Source organism: Tupaia chinensis, unplaced genomic scaffold (genome assembly GCF_000334495.1).
Source record: "Tupaia chinensis unplaced genomic scaffold, TupChi_1.0 Scaffold143994_1, whole genome shotgun sequence".
Lineage (NCBI taxonomy): Eukaryota > Metazoa > Chordata > Mammalia > Scandentia > Tupaiidae > Tupaia > Tupaia belangeri.
The window spans coordinates 153,088-175,174 of NW_006203845.1; the positions used below are offsets into that span (position 1 = coordinate 153,088).

General features: G+C 34.5%; 1 pseudogene; it reads left to right on the plus strand.

Moving 5' to 3' along the window:
* Positions 1 to 3,086: 3,086 nt before the first annotated feature.
* The window catches only part of LOC106733521 (olfactory receptor 51A4-like), a 48,590-nt pseudogene continuing 29,589 nt past the window's right edge, over positions 3,087 to 22,087 (plus strand).

A 22,087-nucleotide genomic window follows, 5' to 3' on the forward strand; every position in this document is an offset into this window, starting at 1 on the left:
TAAGTTACAAGCATGTATTTAGATGTTTCATGTACTTTTGTTCAATTTCCATCAATAGTAATATTGTGCATAACCATAGTATGATATCAAAAACAAGAAATTTAAATTAGTATAATCCACAGAATGCATTTAATGTTCACCAGTTTTATATGTGCTAATTTATTCATGTATACATATTCTATGTGATTTTTATCACCTGTGTAGGACTGTGTAATCACCACCACAATCAAGACACAAAACTATTAATTATTACGATGTGCTCTCATGCTGTCCTTTTATAACCTCACCTACCCACAGTCGACATTTTGGTATTGGCCTTTTTCACTCTGCATAGTTTCTGTAATATTACATAGAGGTTGTACTATAAGTAATAGCTTGTTCCTTTGATTACTGAGTAGTATTCCATGACACAGATGTGCCACAGTTTGTTGATCCACTCACATTTTGAAGGACATTAGAATCATTTCTGGTTTGGGAGTATTACATATAAAACTTCCGTAAATATTCATGCACAGGTTTTGTGTCAATTGAAGTTTTCATTTCTCCCAGATAATTACCCAAAAATGTTGTTATTCCTATGTCATATGGTAAGGACCTGTTCAGTTTTATTAACAACTTCCAGAGGGGTTCCTGGAGAAGCTATGCCATTTTATATTCTCAATGGCAAAGCATGAGAATGATCGGTTTTCTTGTCCTCCACCAACATTGGTGTTATCACTATTTCTTTTTAAATTTCAAACATTTAAATCATTTTCTATCTCTCTTTTTTTTTTTCAGACAAGATCTTGTTATATTGCCATCTTCCTGCCTCAGCCTCTTGAGTAGCTGGGACTATAGATTATAGGCACTACAGCTGCTTGGGTTTTAGTGTGACCTGAGGAGCAAACCTGGGCCTCCTGTGTGGACCTGGTCTGCCAAGTAGCAGTGTTAACCAGTGTATGCTACTGCAGCTAGGTCTAACATGAATCTTTTTGAAAGTTTGATAAGACAAAATAAATAAATTTAGTTGTTTACATGAATAAATAGTATAGTTATGTTTACATACAGTAAAAGAATCAAATATATACATCAAATGGCTACCTGCATGTGTAATTGCTAAGTATTGAGTAAAAGCACAGAAATTAAATAAAGTATTGAACCTTAGTGCAGAAGTCATTATTTCAATTTTTTTCTCTGTTATTTGCTGCTTGGGTGACCTTGGGTATATCACTTTCCCTATTTGATCCTCATTTCCCTTGTCCTTTAGAATCTGTAAACTATCAATACTTGAAGTTTAGTTGAAAATTTAACCAAATAGCACTATTAACACTGAAAGACTATGTTATTGCAAGATTTTCGATGTGTGTAGTTACTACCAAATATCGCTCCATCATTTTTGATAGGGAATATGATATCATCTTCCTATGGGCATTCATAAAGTTGACATAGATTGGAGACACATGACCACACACACACACACACACACACACACACACACACAAAAGTTCACATGTATGTGACTAAAAGTGAGAAGCAATAAATAACTTTTATTATAAATATATCATAAAAAATCAAGCAATCCTGTGATAACGCACATCTGTTCTATTATATTCTTGCTGGGTTTTAAATAAATGGATTCAAAATCTGGAGTACCTTTTAATTATTCTAAATGCTTTATAGGTGTATACATGAGCAACAAAGAAATAACAAAAAATAGCATGCATTTTGGAAGAAAACCATCTGACAGTTTTATTTGTTCATGTTGATATGAGAATAAAGGAGAAAAAAATCTGTTTTTCAAATTCCTACAACCACCTCATAGAATATTGTTGCAGTTGTTAAGAAGTCACCCAGAAAATTGCAAATGCTTCTGAAAAGGCAACATCAGCTTATTTTAAATTACTGAGCTAAGAAATTTTATAGCCAATACAAGAAGCAGGTGTTTTTGTTCTTTTTTTAATGGTAACACTACTCCCATAATAACTACATAAGCATTCCAAAATGAAATATTGTATTAATACTAAATAATCCCTATGATGATGATATAATGGCCAATTAAAGGTAATCCATTTTGCTTGTATTCCATGGTAATATGAATAACTTTAGCAATTATTTTCATTGTAAAATGTTCATGATTTCCATGTATTAATGCCTTCACCTTGCCTTAGTATATATGTAAAATGCAATAGTATATAAAATGTTACATTAATTTTGTTCTATTAATTGTTTCCATAAACTCTTACATACAGTGTTATTGCACAACCCTTTTTATTGAACCAGTTTTATGCTGAGTATATTGTGAAGTCATTGCTTATTCATTGCAATACCTCTGTTACATTTAAGATGTTTTAGGGTGATGTCATATTAGGACTTAATTTAGGGAAAATGATGAACTTAATAAAGAATAATTTTGGTGTACTCCCCATTTTTAAGTGCAATGTTTCAAAATTTCTTTCACCCTTATACCATTCAACTTATTTTCTAATTTCTGAACTAAAATTTATAATTTTAATTTTAGTATTTGCATTTACTAATATAAACTGTTTAAGAGCAAGTATTTTTCAACCTTTTTCTTATGTTTGCCCCTTGAGCTTTTTCTGTCACATATTGAATTCCCCTCCCATCCCCTTTTCTTCTCTTTTGCTCCAACTCTTGAAAGACTTAGTTAGGATTCTCGCCTACCTTATTACGTACTGCACATTTTTATATCTGGATCCCTTAACAAAGACCCCCTAACTAAAAATGGCATGTGCCTTCTTTCCCCAATGTTCCCATATGGTTTACAATTTAATTAACTGTGTTTTTATCCTACAGCAAAAATTTTAATGCTGCATATTATTTCTTTATAATTATATATCACAATAAATTAACCAAATCCATTGCAATGCATGTTGGATAGTTTTATATTTCTCAATATTTTAAAATAATGCTGAAATATCCCTTCTATAAATACAGGTCTTATTTTTATTCTTGTGGAAAGTATTAGAAGTATGATATCTGAAACTCACAACTAGCTTTAAAATGAAAAACTCTCAGAAGAGTTTAAAAATTCATAATTGCCTACACATAAAGCAAAATGAAACAATCAGAAGGCAACAAACGTAGACATGTATCAGCGGGGTAAGTGACACAATGTCCCTCCACACTTACTAATCTAGGACTATATAGTTTTTATTAAGTGTATGCCATTGGTATGCAAGAATATGTATGCACTTCAGTTTATAATTTTTTTGATTATTTTGAGGTTTAAATTCTTTACATGCCTATGATTCATTTAATAGCCCTTATTCTGGAACCTGTCATTGAGGTATGTATTTTTATATCTCCATTCTCCATCTCTAATTATATCAAAACCATTTTAGGAATGTTATTTTGGCAGCAACATTTGTTATGAAGATCAGCCAATAGGATATTACTATATTCCACGACTAGGTCATCATAACATATATTTGGTATTAAGGTGCAAAGATGAAACCAAAAAAAAAAAATAGGAAGGATGATGAATTATGGATACATGCATAGGCCTCAGGTCAAGTGACCTGGAAAAAATGTGAAAAATTAACTGGAAAGAGGAGGGCTGGGATAAAGATTATGACTTCATTATCGGAGGTAGACAGTCTAATAGGACCACAGCACATCCAAGCAGAAATGGCCCTTAAGCAATTACAAATATGAAACAGTGTCTCAGTGGAGAAATACCCTGTAAGTTATGCATTATTTGTAATTACTAACCCAGTAAACATCACCATATTTCAACACCTGTAACAGTGTTCAGTGTAGGAAATCAAAGTCATGGAGAGTTCTAAAAAAATAGAATTTGCATCTTGCTTTGCAAAGTGTTGATGCACTTATATTTGTATTCTATTAATGAATTGTGATGATCGGAATGTGTGTAAAGGCAGTAAATCATTATGTAAAGATTCAAAATAAGAGGATGTGGAAAATTATCTACATTTTTCATTTTGCCCTAAAGTTTTTAACCAAAAAAAAACAAAAACTAAATTATCTCTCAAACTAAGATAGGGTAGCTCACCGAACAACAGAAGTTTCCCTCTAAGCTGGCTCTACAATTCTGTTTCATACTTCCTGCCACAAACATCACACCCCAGAAACAAAGCATGCTGCAAGGAAGATATGGGTGAACTGGAAAAAAAAAAAACTTACAAAAAGCAGAGTGGCAAAACTTAACTACAAAAATGAGGAATCAGTCAATTTTGTCAAATAACCAAGAGACCTCTGGGGAGTGTATATTTAATCTGAGTGGCAGCCTCTAAGGTGTTTCTCAAGAGAGGGCAGAATAAAGGACAAGAGTATATGTAGGTCTAGGCAAGTCTGCCTATCATTCAGAATTCAGGCACTGTCCCATTGACCTGCAGAAGCTCTTTCGGGGAATTAAATCAAAAGCAGAGTCTAGTTCTAAGAAACAAATTGGAAGAGCAGAAGAAGTACCATGTTTATTTCTAATTCTACAGTTAATTTTGTAGATACTAAGAAATTATTAGATGAGCATGTGAATACCAACAAGACTTGCCTGAGACCACACCTAGAGGGTGTGGAATATCTATGTTCTATGCCATGGCTATGCTTGACTCCAGCATATGAGGTACCTGGATAAGACACTACAACCTATTTCAAGGTCTTCAATGATGCTGAAAGGAAGTCAGGAAAGTCAGAATGTTTCTTTCAGTCTGAATTCCTTCAGATTCTGGAATTAGCAGTGGTTAGTCCTCTGGTAAGCTCTGAATCTCTGTGACAGCTCTGGCTAGCTTTGTAGGACATTAAAACATGCCAAACACCTATCTGAAACAGCTTGTGAAGTTTGGAGAAAAGTCCTCTGCTATACTTCAGACTTCACAGAAAAGTGGAGTAAAATAGATAATAAATATATAGACAACAAAATTTATCATCTGATCTAATTAGATAATAACTTATATGGATAGTTTAAAACACAGAAACAGAAAAGTCTAGAATCCACCTGACTACATCCAAGTATGAATATAAAGAGATGAGAAGCACCAGCATATGGCGTGATGGTTATGTTGCTGGACTCCCATATAGTCAGCCAACAATGATTCTAGTCTCAGACCCTGAGGCTTAAACCTCACGCAGGGCATGTGTGTGTGAATACCCAAGATCCCAAGAAGAGAATGGAAAAAGAATTGTGGTGTGGCCATCTCCCCTGTGGAGTGATTTCTTTTGCTTTCTGTTCCTCTGTCTCTCTGGCCAGTGCACATGCCCTACAGAAAAAAAAACAAAAACAACAACAACAACAAAAAAAAACTCCTTAAAAAAATGAAGATGAGATTTTAAGATTATTCAAAAAGTAAACATATATGTTTTTTAAAATATATGCAGGTTATATTGAACATTCTAGAAGTTTGATTTAGGCACATTTTTACATCTATATCTCTAAATACATTCATTTCTCCTTTGAATAATGTTATACACAGAGATGTAAATGTTTCCCATGTTATCACTATAAATGCACTTTCATATATAACATTATCATCCTTTTATTGCTTTTTTGGTGATTATAGAATCATTTCTTTTTCAATATAGCCTCTCTTTTCTAAATAGGCCCTCTAGTAAATCAGTAGTATGGTTTTATTTTTTTCAATGTAGGCTTAAGATTTTTATTGATTACTTCTGGAAAAGCAAGAATCCTACAAATTGCGTTAGCTGAAAAGATCAATGAGCCATTAGACTGGCATTTTATAAAGACCTAGACTAGATGTTTCAGTGGAAGGCCAGAAAAGAATTACCTTTCATAAAGCACCTGTCTGATTGTTCAATATTACACCACAGGGAAAAATTTTTTCCTAACTCCAGCTGGTTATCATTTTATGCTTTGAAACACAAGGATTGATGACCCTTGTAATTTTAGCCTGGCTTGTAAAACCGCACATAGTTTATTATTTATATTCACATAAATGCCCATTCTATTGTTTTAATCTTCCTAGAATGCTGGCCACCATAATTTTTAAGAGCAGCAGGCTTCAAAACAAATACTTTAAAAAATGATTTCTGAGAGAAACAAATATTGGAAGATGTTAACTGAAACAGAAATATATAGGATGAGTCTACTGACATTAGTTCATTCTAAACTGTCCTGTTCTAAATATGAGATAAACAGAGTAGAGTAGATTAGATAGAAGAGCGCTATGGAAATAGTCTCCTGTGTAATATCTACAGTATCTTCTTTCTCTACTGCATTTTTGTACAGAAAATGTGACCTAATTCTTTATTCTATTTATGTCTTACATTCATGTTTCTTTTCTCCCTTCACAACTGAAACGAATTTCTTTGAAACTAGTAAGAGGCTAAAGAAATAGTTTGGTGATCACATTCCTGAAATGTAAAGACCTGGAATTTGTCCTTAAATCAGTAATTTACCAACATTTTTTAAATCTTCAACAGATCAGTTTTTTATTTTGTGTCTTAATCATTTTACTTCTCTCTTTTCTCTTCGTGATTCCCTCCCTCTCACCTTCTGCCATTTCCCACCCTCCTCCCACACTGTCTCTGTCTCTATGCCTTTATTTTATCTCATATTTTAGTTTCTGCCAAAAAGAGCAGACATTCGGTATATATTAAGTGAAAACCTGCAATGCCTCTATTTCATAGTCTGACTTGCTTCACTTAAGAGTAAATCTTCCATATTTGTGTACTTTCTATCAAATGCTAGATCTCATTTTTTATGACTAAGTATTATTCTGTAGTGTATATGAGACACAGTTTTTCAAATGATTCATCTATTCATGGACATTTAGGTTGATTCCACATTTTAGCAATTGTGAATAATGCTATGGGAATACATTAAAAAGCTTCTGCAAGCAAAAGAAACAATAATTAGAGTGCACTGACAACCCTCACAATGGAGAATATATTTGCTAACTATCCCTCAGATAAGAGACTGATGACCAGAATTTATAGGAAACTCAAACAGCTTACAACAACAAAAAAGAGTAAACCAATTTTAAAAATGGGCAAATGAGTTGAACAGACAACTCTCTGAGGAAGACATAGGAACAGCCAAAGACTATATGAAAAAATGCTCAACATCTCTTATCATAAGGAAGATGCAAACTGAAACCACAGTGAAATACCACTTAACCTCAGTCAGAATAGCTAAGATTAAAAAAAAATAAAAAATCATAAGTCATCGACCAATTTTACAGTCTTGGACAAAATCATTTTTCTTTTATGAATTTTCCTTGTTTATAGGTCTTTCCATCTTCATTGTCTTTAGACATAGGCATTTTTGTGTTGCAAACTCAGTCACGACTAAGTTCCCAAGGGTTTATTTCTACCATTAATTTCAGGCTAGAATTAATAAAAGTAAGTTCCAAAGAATCTAGAGCTGGAGTCTTAAGTTTTTCTCCCTGGGTTTTAAGGTTTTCCTAAATCCCCATTTTCTCCTCATTGCTACCTTTTTTGGGGATGTGTCATAGAATATAAAGTCTTTTCTATGTCCTTGACTCACATGAAGGCTACTTAGGAATTTTAGTGGGATTCTATTATTTTTATTTAAATTACCCATAAGAGAATTGACCTCAGTCCTTTCCCCCATGATCAGAAGCCCTTATGATGTCCTGTTTTCAAAAAGGATAGTACATGTAGAACAATAATGTAGCCACACATTTGTACTCATATACTATTGTTATCTGAGAAATCCTGCTTTATTGTCTGAACCATTATCAGGGGCTTCTTTCTATATTAGAAAAGAATGGAAGCCATTATCAAATGTCAATCTAACTGTCTAACTTTCTTTCTTTCTTTTTTTTTTTTTTTGAGAGTTTTTTTGCTATAGGGTGCACGTGCTCGCCAGACAGACAGAGAGAGACAGAGAGACAGAAAGTGAGAAATCACCCCCCAGGGGAGATGGCCATGCCACAATCCCTTCTCCTCCATTATCCTCTTGGGATCTTGGGCACGCATGCACACACGCCTGGCGTGAGTTTAAGCCACCAGGTCTGAGACTCGAACCGCGGTCGACTACGTGGGAGTCCAGTGACATAGCCATTACACTAACTGCTGGTCCCGACTGTCTAACTTTCTTAAGGGAAGCCCTAGAGTTTGCTCTGATGTTATTTGGTTCAAATTTCCCCTTCTCCCATTCCAACATCCTGTTGAAGAGTTCTCAGAAAGTTTAGAGACTGAGATAACTGTGCTACAATGTTTCTCATTTATTATAAGAAAGAGCTGAATGAAATTATTTTTAAGACCTTTTAAAATTCTTACTTTATATTATATATTAGGTATGCATACAATGTGTATGTCTTACAATATGCATCAGTCTTTTTTAAATTTTTTAGTGTTTGCTATAGGATATATGCACTCTCCAAAGAGAGACACAGAGAAAGAGATTGGGAAAGTGAGAAAGGTTCCCTCCTGGGGACATGACCGTACTGCAATCTTTTCTCCTCAACTCTCCTCATGAGATTTTGGGCACATACTTCACATGTTTTCCAAGCCACTGTGTCCACGATTCAAACTGCTCTGTTGGCCATGTGGTATACAGTCACCTTAACCACCTCGCTACCAGCTAGCCATAATGGATGTGTCTTAAGACATCCTCATTAAATCTATCCATTATTTTATCAACAATAACACATATATTGCATATAATGAAGTACAGATACATTATATAAAGAGAATAATCACAGTTTTAAATTACTAAAGTAGTTCCTTCCTCCAGATAAGAACTTTCATTGCCGTTAATGGTATAAGATACATTTGGTATAAGGCCAAATGAATGATGGAATGTAATCATAGTTTCTAGAGATCAGTTCAAAAGAGGCTTTCCCCCCTTTCTTTGGTTGCTCTGGCATAATATTTGGAAAGCAGATGCCTGAGTAGACAGGGGAACTGTAGAACAGATCTTTCCTCTCATAGAAAGCATATTTTCATCACCACAGGGTATGTCAAGGTGACTGTGTAAATGAACAGTCAGTAATGAAGGCTTCTGTATGTTTTTCATGTTCTCCAATAAACTAACAGAGGAAACTTGGTCATGATAATTTTTCTTTCATTCTTGTTTTAAAGTTTATTTACTTCTAAGAATAATGAGGAGGCCATTCCCAGACCCCCAGGAGGGTCTTCATGCTGCAATCCAACCCGTCTCAGTCTGCCAAAATCATGAGCATGCATGTGTGCCAGGGGTCAACAGAAAACATTAATATGTGACCTTGGGACACTCCCATGTGGCTTCAGCATTGAAGAGCATTGCATTCCGGCTGCATCACCATGACTGAACAACTGCAGTGGTTTTTCAATGATTTATGCAAAGTTGCAAATAAAATACACCTATGAAAAAAATTTAAAAAATAAGAAACAGGATAGTGGACATCATCAAAGTTTCAAGAATGAATAGGTAAATGATAAACATATAGTTTACATTTTGTATAAATAGCTGCAGTTTGGACATGGTGGAACCCTCCCTATGGCAAAAGCTGCTGGAGTCTGGAGGACTGCAGCATCAAGTTCAACTTTCTATCTCTCTCAATGTGCATGATTAAAAAAATTAGGTGCAGTTTAAAAAAATTATTAAATTGAGTTCTAAATAGCATACAGCTTATACACATATCATTAAATCTCATCTCATAAGTATTGTTGACACTGTTTAGGTAGGCAGAATACAGGTATAGAGTACTTTAAATTTTTTCAAGTCAAGTACTGGCTTCAAATAATTCTGCACATTGGACTTGATGATTTGATGTTATATAGACTTGAGCTGTATTTTGGAAAATAGCTCCGAATTTCCTGAGAGACAAAGACACAGAGAAAGAAAGGGAAGTATAGAGAGAAAAGATAAAAGAGATTTTTATATGCATACCTATATACAATTATTTTTACTTATTTTGATTTTGGTGTTTTTGTCTATGATGCCAACAAATAAGTAGTTATTTTTTAGTAATTTACAAAATAGTATGATGTTTTGTGACCTTCTCTGCATCAGGATGACATAGGAACTGGTTTAGAAAGTAGATTCTCTTGGTTGCTATCACAAAATATTCCATTACTAGCATGAGAGACGTGTTATACTTTTAAAATAAAATCTTCAAGTAGTTCTTTTGCAGGTTGTTTGTAACTTATCTTTTGAAAAACATAGGCAAGATAATATTATTAGCAGAACTAGGGAATGATTTAAAAAAAAAGGATTCAGTAGGAAAACAAGTTTGAAACACGACGGAGAAGATACATGCAATGAAGGTGAATAGGTAAATCTAGAGCCAGGGCCAAAAAACATACAGATTTGGAGAACCTTGCTTGAGGTAAATTGTGTGTGGAGGGGTAAGGGTGAGAAAAGTAGCTGGGCAATTTCTCAACATAAATAGTTATGACTTTTTTGCTATGGGGAATAGTACTTTTGGCCAGATTAAACATTTAATTAATTATTCAACTTGAGTTATATTTCTGGCATTTTTCTCTCAATTGTTCATATAAAGATATTTCCTACTATTAAAATTAAGTACAGCTGGATAGTAACACAACAGTAAAACATGAGACTGATATACAAAGGATGGTCCCAGGTTCTAGTCCAGAGACTTCCTTGAGTACACCCAGCATGTGCATGCCCATGACCTGGGGCTGTCTGAAACTGGAGGAGGATTGTGACATTGAGACTCTGTTTTGGGCAATGTCTCTCTATCTCTGCTTATCTCTCTCACTCAGGGAAGAAATAAATATACTTTAAAAAAATTAAGTATCTTGAATGGAAAACAAACAAATCATTTATTTTATAAAATTGTATATATCTATATACACGTTTAATTTGCTAGAAAGTGTGTGTGTTTGCCAGAGAGTGAGAGAGAGAAGCAACAAAACACCCTCAAAAGTGCATGGTCGTGCCATGATCCAGTCTCCTCCATCTCTCCCACTTTTTAGGATTCGGGGCATATATGTACACGTGCCTGGTGTGTTTCTCATGCCTCCAGGTCCAGGACTCAAACCAGGTGGTCAGCTGTGGGCTGGCCCAAATACTATATTTTTATCTGTCTATCCTAACTGTTCTAATCAAGAAAACTCAAAGCAATATGCGTTCACCTCTGTCACTACAAGTCAATGCCCATCATAATTTTCTATAATACTAATCAAAGTGAATATAAACATTGAAAAAATACTTTATAAAGACAATTATCACATTTAAGGAAGAAGGGAGTTTCCCTGGTGTATTCTATAATTCTATATAAATTATATACAACAGTAAGTTCTGAGAACCACTTACTGTACTAGCCTTTGGCTATTTTATACTCACTTTTTATTATGAGCAGAAATTAAAGAGTTATAAAGTAGGCATAATTTCATGGCTAACCACCCAGGAACTAGAGAGAGTTAAAAGCAATATAAAATCTTAAAGGTAATGTTATTTTTGAATACAAATGAGTTTCACCTTCTTTTGCCTCAAGGGAGAAGAATGCCCAAAGAATTTTGTTGTCATCAAGAACAGCTGAAAGGCATCATAATCAATTTGAATTTCTAACATGAAGCCCAGTAATGAAATGTGAGTGCATGTAATTCAATACAAGAAATTGTGTGTGCATGAATAATCATAGTTCACTATGTTTTGGTTGTTTTTCTGACAATACATGTGGAAGATTGAGGTGGTATCAGTATTCTTATCTAGAAAGAGATATAATTTGTGAAGGCCCAGTCTGTTATATGGCATTACTATATATTTATTTATGAAAAGTTGTCTTTTACTTGTATGTTCTTTATTTATTGATTTATTTTTCAAGAGATTTTTACTATAGAGCACATGTACTTACCAGAGAAACAGAGACAGAGAGAAAGTGAGACATCACCCTCTGGAGGGATAGCCATACCAATCCCTTCTCCTCAGCTCTTCTCCCAGGACTTTGGGCATACACACACATGTACGTAATAGCCAGGTCCAGGATGGGAACCAAGCTCAGCCATGTAGGGCTCCAGAACTTTAACCACTATGACACCTGCTAGCCCCATGCTTATATATTTTAAATACAAAGAACCTGAAGTATTATATAAGAAAAATTATTTGCAAGAGAACTTCAAAAGTTCATAGCCAAATGAAATTAGTAGATAAGATCATTTTGGTCCCACCAAAAAAGGAAATTCATGGATAGGTTTTTCATGATAAGCATATTCCATGAACTTTTTGAAAATCATTGAATGTAGAATTTATCTTTTTCAACTTTGTACTAGAAAACCGAGGGGGACCAGCAGTTAGCTTAATGGCTATGTCACTGGACTCCCATGTAGCCAACTGTGGTTCGTGTCCCAGACCTGGTGGCTTAAACTCATGCTGGGCGCATGTGCATGCATGCCCAAGATCCTGAGAGGAGAATGGAGGAGAAAGGATTGTGGCGTGGCCATCCCCCATGGGGGGTGATTTCTCGCTTTCTGTCTCTCTGTCTCTCTCTGTCTTTCTGGCGAGTGCACGCACCCTATTAGCAAAAACCTCTCCAAGAAAAAAACAAAAAACAAAAAAACTAGGCAACCTAATAAATTACATAAGTCACCAAGAATATAATAATTATAATTTTGTAATTTAATATGTAAAAAACATATGCACAAGTGACCTTTATAATTGATTTATAATAATGTTAAAACATTTTTCTTCCTAAAAGTGGTACATGTCTTCTTCTGAGTCAATATTTTTCATTTCAAAAAGGTGATTAAAAGAAAAATGTCCGAAAACTGATGACTGGGTTTAAAAACTGTGGTCCGTATATACTATGGAATATTACTCAGCCATAAGAAACAATGAGATCCCTCATTTGATTCAAAGTGAATCAATTGGGGGCAACAGGTAGCATGGTGGTTAAGGCACTGGACTTCCCCATGATCAGCTATGGTTTAAGAACTCTGTAGCAAATTTTAAAATAATGATAAGTAAAATTGAATAAATATTTTTAGAGAAATATTTTTTTAACAATTTTTTTACTTAAATTTATTTATTTTAATTTGACCAGAGAGAAACAGAGTGAGAGAACGAGAGAAAGAAAGAAAAAGCGAGAAAGCAAGCCACCAGGTCCAGGACTTGAACCATGGTCGACCATGTGGGAGTCCAGGACACTTAACTACCATGCCACCTGATGGCCCCAAGAAACAAATATTTCTTAAACAAAACAAAACAAAGCAAAACAAAATAAAGTTGATGAATATGGAGGACTTATTAAGTGAAGTGAGCCAGACTTTTAAAGATATTCACTGCATATTCCCACTTACTATATAACAAATTATTAGCAGCTTGAAAAACATGCTCTGCACATGTGCTTATGTGCCCAAAATCCCAAGAGGAGAATGGAGGAGAAGAGATTGTAACATGACCATCCTACTCCCCTCTGTGGGGTGCTTTATGACTTTCCCTCTCTCTCTCTTTTTCTCTCTGTCTTTCTCCAGTAAGAGCATCTGTCCTGTAGTAAGTGTAAAATCAAAGAGAAACGTAAATAAGTTTGCCTGATTATGAGCTTTACATACGGTGGAGTAAATATATAAATCAGTACAAAAGGCCTATTTCTCTAAAAATATTATGGTTTTATAATTTTCTAGTAAAACTGGAATATTTTACAAGGCATTTAAATGAACAATAAAAGCTAAAATTTTACTATGTTTCATAGTATTTAATTATTTGCTTGCTAATCTAGTAATAGCCCTTCACATCAACTGTATTTTAAATTTAGAGGATAAGAAAATAGATTTCCAGAAAATTAAATTTGTCTAAAGAATTTATTAGGTTATATACCTAATGAGTAGCAATCTCAAGATTTAAATCTTAAAGTGTCTCCAGAATCTGATATTTTATTTTATCAGCCTTTTCTGAGTGTTTTACAAAAGTTATCAATCTTAGTAAAGATTATGAATCTTAAAAGTAATGCAAATAAACATTAAAGTAATTTAAAGATTGTTTGTTGGTCAGATTAGATTTTGATATATGTGTTTGGTTCCCCTGATTTTTTTAAAGAGATATTTTTGCTATAGGGTGCATGTGTTTGCTAGAGAGACAGACAGAAAGCAAGAAATCACCCTCCAATGTGGATAGCCACACTGTAAGTCTAGTGTTGTAACCATTACACTATCTACTGGTCCTGATTCCCCAGATTTTGCCTCCTTATAGCTAAGGCGATGAATTTCTGATTTGCAAACTCACCCTTACTGTAGTTACTAGGGTGAAGTCTCACCTTTATCTGGAAGGATCTTCCCCAACTTTTTGTGCTAGTATAGGTGTGGCCACCTGTGCAATGCCAGCCTGACTCAGACCTTGCCCTTTGTGGTTAACTGAATGCTCTCTTTGTTTTCTTTCATCCTTAGGCTGTAGGCTCTGCCAGCACTTTGATCTTGGACTTGCTAGCCTCCAGAACTAGGAGGAAATTTTACAAACCACCCAAGTGTATGGTCTTCTTTTATTACAGCCTGAACAGGCTAAGACACTTTGATAATGCATGCTTAATTAACATATAAAATATAAATGCTCAATTTCACTAATTACCAAATATTGGCAAATAAAACGAGTATGAGGGGAAAAATTCTAACTGAAGAGAACTTTAAGAATTTCTCTCTCTTTTTTTTTAAACAACAGAAATTTATTTCTCACACTTCTAAAGGCTAGAAGCTCAAATTCAAGGTGTCAGCAGTGTTGGTTCCTTCTAAGAGCTCTGAGGGAGAGAGCCTGTCCCATGCTTCTCTTCCAGCTGTGGTGACTTCTTTGACCTTCCTTGCTCTGTAGAGGTGCCATTCTGTCTCTGTTTTCATATGGTTGCCTTCTGTGTATATCTGGGCTCAAATCTTCTTCTTATCCTGATACTCGCCATTGGATTAGAGTCCACCCTATCCCTCATTGACATCATCTTAACTTGATTATGTCTGCAAAGATCCTGTTTCCAAAGGTCAGATTCATGGGCTCTGGTGGACAAGGATTTGGTAGGACACGATTAAGTCAATATAGAAGCTATGTTGGGAAAGCAGAGACAAGAGGTAGAGAATCTTTATGCTGTCTTTTCAGTTCCTGAATTCAGATACTCTGGGTGAAATCAGTTTCACCCCACACTTCTTCAACACATAAGCCAAAACATTTCCTTTTTCCTCAGTTTAATTTGGATTTGATTTCTGTCACTTGGAACCAAAAAAGCCCTGACTAATTCAATGATGGATGGAAAACTAGAACAAAGCAGCCCAGGGTCTTACTTACCAACTAAATTGTAGTAAGGAAATGTAAGTTTTCTGTCTCTATTTCCTTCCTCTCTAATACAGAGCAATCTTAACACACAATACTCCACACTCAGTCTTTGCTGTGCTGGTCTCCAGAGTCCTCTAGGGTCTGTTGGTGGGGATGTTCTCCAAGGAGAGGGATTTTTGAGACTTCTTTTTGCCTCATTGGAACTGAATACTCATAAATGGACCTTGTTCTCCAAGAATTTGAGGTAAACACTGAGCTAGATTTGGGAGCTGATCCTTCTAATATCCAAGGCCCAGACTAGTGGTGCAGCCAGTAGCAAACTGAAATGCAGCTCTGAAAGTCACATGGTCAACTGCAGGTTTAGATCCCAGTGTCAGCTTGAAAATACACTGGATACATGCATGCATTGCCCAAGAGCCTGGTTAGAGGGATTACAACATAATGACACCCTATTAAGGATATCTCTCCCTCTCTTTCTTTCTCTTTCTCTCTCTCACATACATATACATGCTCTCCATACTAAGTAAAACGAACTTTAAAAAATGCTTTAAAAAAATACTGGGACCAGCAGATTTTGTAATGGTTATATCTCTGGACTCCCACACAGTCCACTGTGGTTTCAGTCCCAAACCCAGTGGCTTAAACTCATGTCGCATGTCCATGACCCGAGAGGAGAATGGAGGAGAAGGGATTGCGGTGTGGCCATCCCCCCTGGGGGGTGATTTCTCTCTTTCTGTCTCTCTGTCTCTCCAGTGACTGCATATGCCCTATATTAAAAATCTCATTAAAAAAGAAATGCTAAAATCTGACTTGCATAGCATGTGTTTAAAAAGGACACATTCCTACCCTTCTGGTAAGAGTACAAAACTATACAATTATTTGTAGGGCATTTTAGCAATGTAAATCAAGAAATTTAAAAAGATTCAGAATGTCAGAGACCTTGACTTTTTTGTTCTGCGAATACATCTAAAAATAATCGTAGGCAAATATTTATGTGTGAGAATATTGGATACTAATTATGGTTATAAAAATTCAGAATAAATAAATTGATCATAATATACTCATCCAATATAAAATATTACCTAGTTACTCCATGGTGTTTACAATAATGTTAATAGCATGAGACATGTTTATGATATAATGTCATTTAGATATAAAACATTATTTATATGCAGATTTTAACTTGTGCCAATATGCAAATAAATATTTTGAGATACTTATACAAGCTGTTTACATGTAATAGAATTCTGGGGTATATTTTGTATTCTGAGTTTAAAAAATATTCTTAAATGTACTGTAAAAATATTGTTATAGCAATATTCAATTAGATAAATATTTTCACGATGATTTGATAAATCCACTTAGTTGTTTTCGAATCAAATTATTATTTTTTTAGAGAGGTTTTCTCTATAGGGTGCATGTGCTCGCCAGACAGACAGAGACGTAGAGACAGAAAGTGAGAAATCCCCCCGCCCCAGGGGGGGATGGTCACGCCGCAATCCCTTCTCCTCCATTCTCCTCTCAGGATCTTGGGCACACACGCACACGCGCCCAGCGTGAGTTTTAAGCCACCAGGTCTGGAACGTGAATGGCAGTCGACTACGTGGGAGTCCAGCGACATAGCCATTACACTAGCTGTCTTCTTGAATCACATTTTTCACATATATTAAGAAACTGTTGTATGTTTTTATTCTTTTTTTAATTGTCATTATTTTATTTTATTTTGAAAAATGTTTTTGAAGTTGACCAGTGAGAGCCAGAGAAAGATTCAAAGGAAAATGAGAAAGCAAGCTGCCAGGTCCAGGACTTGAACCACGTTCAGCTGTGTGGGAATCCAGCTGCTTTAACCACCATGTCACCTGATGGCCCTCCATGTTTTTTATTCTAAAAAGCTGATTTGGGATTCAAATTGTCAAAAGTTAAATTCCTATTTACATTCTGTGAATATGTTTTTTTAAAAATTATTGTAAGAGAAGACTCTCATAAGAATGGATTCTTACAAATCTAGAATAATAAATCTAATTTTTGATTGTCTTGCTACCTCTTTTCATTAAATCTTTAAATCCTAATTGTCTACCTTTCTCTCCACCAACTCTCATATATATGCAGCTTTGTTGGGAACATTCATTTCTGGAGAACCGTGTTAAAAATTCTATAGTGATTTCCCCATTGTCGGACAATCTATATTCACCAATTTTATCAAACAAAATCAAATCAAGTCCCAATGGTTTAAATAGTTTTCAGTGACTATCTGCAGTTACCTTGAATTTCTTATTATTCTCTATTCAGCTGCTAAAGAAGGACTGCATTGGAATCCCATCTCCTATTTCTAACTGTTTCAGCCATACTAGTTCAAAGAGACTCTTATATTAGTGATAGTCTATTATGATTTTTTTTCTTTGTACTGATTGTAACTTGAAAATTGCATAAAATATTCTTTACACTTGTCAGCAAGGATAGTTGACTTTACTGTGTTGCCCTCTTCAAGGAATGGGAGGTAAGCAAATTTTCAGGATTCTCTTACTTCTATTCCAATTTCACATCATAATTATTTCCTCAAATTTGGAGCATGGAAATTATACAATTAACAAAGACTGATTTATTAGTAGTTAAGTCATAAGTACTTATAAACTTCTGAACCAGGCAGAATTTCAACTTGTCTTTATACTTTAGGTACAATATGTTCAATGATTCTCTGCTAATGACAGTCTCCCTTCTAAGATTTATTCAATTAGCCCTTTAAACGAACTATATTTACCACAGACATCTTAAAATCAAGTCTACCACCACGATGACATTCAGAACAGTGATTCAATTTCCTGGCTCATCTATTAGGCCAGAAATCATATTTTTATTATGTTTCAAAGAATTTGTGATAAAAAATACTTGCTTTAAAATACTCAAACAGCCTGAGCCCTGCAGGTTGCCAGGAATTTAGGACACACTTTACAACTGTTCACTTACATCTATGCACAATAAAATCAATTTTTCAAAGGAAGTGAATGATAGGAGGTTGGCAGGGGCAAAAAAAGAAGATATTAAAATTCAAGTAGTCTGCCTGTAAAAATTTGGTATTTCATGGCAAATACACAGAAAGTAGTCTGATGAATAACAAGGTTTTCAAAAGAAAAATAAGTTTTACTTTATAATTTTTCTTTCTAGCCACCTAGTTAAAACTAAACATTGCCTGATATATTTTTCATATTTCACTATTTTATTTAAACTTTATCATAGCAATGTAAGGTAAATATGGTTAATATGAGCTTTTATGGTATAGAAAATGCCTGGAAATCAAGTGATTAGTCCATTGTCACACAGAAACCAAATTCTGGAGATGAGATAATAACACATATTTTACTCAGAAGCCCATGTTACTTCTATTAGATTATACCATCACCAATGTGGATACATATTTGGGGAGACTTTATAGGCATTAAATAAACTGTAGGTAATTGTTTCAAGTATTACTGCTAAAACTTTATGAATGCTGGAGACAACATTAATGCACTTTAGATTATGAAAGAAATATAAGTGTATGTTCACTTAAAACAGAGAAACAAATTAAAATAGAATATAAAAAGGATAACAAAAGTTTAAGCACAGCTAACAAATTTTAATTCAGTAATAAACCTATCATTGGGAGGCAACCAGAATTACTGAGTTTCTATCTGTATAAAATAATATGTCCACTTCCACTATGCTTTAGTAACTTTAGTAAGAGTTCAAGTCTATGACCAGGTGACTTCTAATTCATGCCAGGTGTGTGCATGTGTGCCCAAAATCCCAACAGGAGAATGGAGGAGAAGGGATTACAGTGTGGCCATCCCTGCTGAGGGTTGATTTCTTGCTTTTCTCTCTCTCTATCTCTCTCTGTGTCTTTGGTGAGTATGAACTCGCTATAGCAAAAATCTTACTTAACAAAAAATTATGGTATGGGACCAACAGATGATGTAATGGCTACATCACTGGACTCCCATATAGTCGAGTTCGAGTCCAGGACCAAGTGACTTGTAATTCATGCCAGGTGTGTGTGTGTGTCTGTGTGTGTGTGCGTGCATGCCCAAAATCTCAAGAGGAGAACAGAGGAGAAGGGTTTATAGTGTGGCCATCCCCCTGGAAGGGGGCAATTTCTTGCTTCCTTTCTCACTGTTTCTCTGGCTAGTGCATGTGTCCTATAGCAAAAATCTCTCTCTCAAATAAAAAGAATTCAATATGCCTATAATTATATGCCCACATTATACAATAGATCGCTTGTTATTATTCCTCTTCTCCAACTAAAATTTTGTTTTCCTTTATTAACTTCTTCTCAACCTCTTCCAACTGCATCAGATCTTTTTTTTTCTTTTTTGAGAGGTTTTTGCTATAGGGCACGTACACTCGCCAGAGAGACAGAAAGCAAGAAATCACCCCCTAGGGGGGATAGCCACCCCACAATCCCTTCTCCTCCATTCTCCTCTTGGGATTTGGGCATGCACACAAACACTTCCAGCATGAGTTTAAGTCACTGGGTCCGGGATTCAAACTGCGGTCTACTACATGGGAGTCTAGCGACATAGTCATTATGCCAACTGCTGGTCCCATGACTTTGATAACCACCGTTCCACATATAAGTAAGATCGTGAGGTATTTATCTTTTTCTTCTTGTTTTATTTGACTCAACATAATGTCCCTCAGATTCATTATCACAAGATTTTCTTCTTTTGGTAGCTGAATAATATTACATTTTGTATGCATATTACATTTGCTTTGGATGTTCACCTAGCAATGAATGCTTAGGTAGATTCCATCTTGGCTATTGTGAATAATGCTGCCTTAAACATAGGAGCACATATGTCTCTTCAACACACTGATTTCCTTTCCTTTAGATATATATCCAGAAGTAGAATTGCTAGATCATCTGATAGTTCTACTTTTAAGTTTATGAGGCATCTACACACTATTTTTCATAGTGTCTCTGCCAACCAATGATTTGCAATACTTCCCTTTCTCTACATCTTTGCCAAAACTCATCTTTTGTATTTTTGATAATAACCATTCTAACAAAGAGAAGTGCTGTGTTATTTTGGGTTTTATTTGCACTTCCATAACATTTTTATATACTTGTTGGGCATGTATTCTTTTGAAGGACTTATATTTAGATGTTTTGGTCATTTTTAATCACATTATGCTTAAGTTCATTTTCAATTGCTTAAATACTGAATATCTGAAACTAGGTAATTATAAAGAACTTGGGTTTATTTTGTTTATAATTTTGGAGGTCCGGACTACATCTGGTGAAAATCTTGTTGCAGGTAAGTACTTCCTACAGAGTCCTAGGACATCTCATAGCAAGACAGAGCAAGCATGTGTCTATGTTCCTGTGTCTATCTCATTCTTTTCCTTAGAAATTATTATAATTCAAACATGGGGGACCCTACTCTCATGATCCTAATTCTAACCATCTCCCAGAAGCCTCACTTAAAAATTCCATAATTGGATTAAGTTTCACCCTCTTAATCTCACTAAAATAAAATTTCATTACATGAATTTTTTACATTTATGGGAACAAATACAAACCATAGCAGATTCCTCATCTTCCTGCTATTGATTTATTTGTGTTTCTTGTGATATTAAGCCTTTCCAGATTTGTAGTTTGCAAATATTTCTCCCATTATGAAGTTTGTCTTTTCCCTGTGTTAATTGTTTCCTTTGCTGTGCAGAAGTTTTTAATCTGATGTAATTTAGTTTGCCTGTTTTTACTTTTACTGCCTGTGCTTTTCGGAAACATATCCCCCCCAAAATATTAAAAGTAATTGCACAAAAAAAGGAGAATTTGTTATCATCTAACATTTTCACAATTCTGAGTCTTGGTGGAGACATTAGGGTTTTCTACATATGAGATGATGTGATCTGCAAAAAAAGCCAATTTAATTTCTTTTTTTCCAATTTGGATGACTACTTTCTTTCTTCTATTTCTTTATCTGGCTAGGACCTCCAGCACTTACTTTATTGAATAGCAGTAGCAAGTGTACTCATTCTTTTCTCGTTCTAGTTCTAGAACAGACCTAGATCATTTCCACAGTGGATATGAAGGTAGCCATCGGTTTATGTCCTAAACTTTAAAATAAAGTTATAGCTTTTATTTTTGCTGCAATCTACTGCTGTTCCAGAATCAGCCAGATTTTTACTAAAGTGATTAAGTACTTCCCTCTGGTGATTATCACTGGAGAATTGTTTACCACTGGACAATAACTGCTGTTCAGTCTTTTTTCAGGGAGTCCTTTAGGAAAAAGATATTTCCCTTTTTACCATATTACCAGGTGAAGTCATCACTACTTAGATACAGAATTAAAAATAAGCACCATATTAAAAATAGGCTATGAACTATTTTATCAACAATCCTGTAGCAAGAAATAGACTTAACAAGAAAAACAAGATGGTATATAATTTTATAGACTTATTATTGCTGAATATTGTATATTTTTTACATGGAACATTTTCTTACATGACTAAAATTTTATGAAATTATGACTTTAAGTCTGAATAAAACTTTAGTATGAAATCTCAATAATGTCATTTTTATTTGCTGCATTAAAATGTTACCAATATTTTTATTTATATTTTTAAGTATAGTGGATATACTTTCTATAGAATTATGTCTTTATTCTTAGAATTGATCCTTATGAGTTGACATACTGAGCCAAAAAAACAAAATAAAGCAAAGCAAAACAAAACAAACAGCATTTAAAATGTTCTTGATATATATTGTCAATTTATCTTCCATAAAAAATCACTTTTATAACTTCTGGCAGCAGAAAAAATTATCTTTTCACTGAATACTTGCCAACACTAAATATTATCATTTTGAAGGTATCCAGTGTCTTAAACTTATTTTTATCATTGAGACTGAAAATTTTTATGTTTATTAGCTTTTTCTAATTTTTAGTTATGTAGAATAATAAAATTAACATT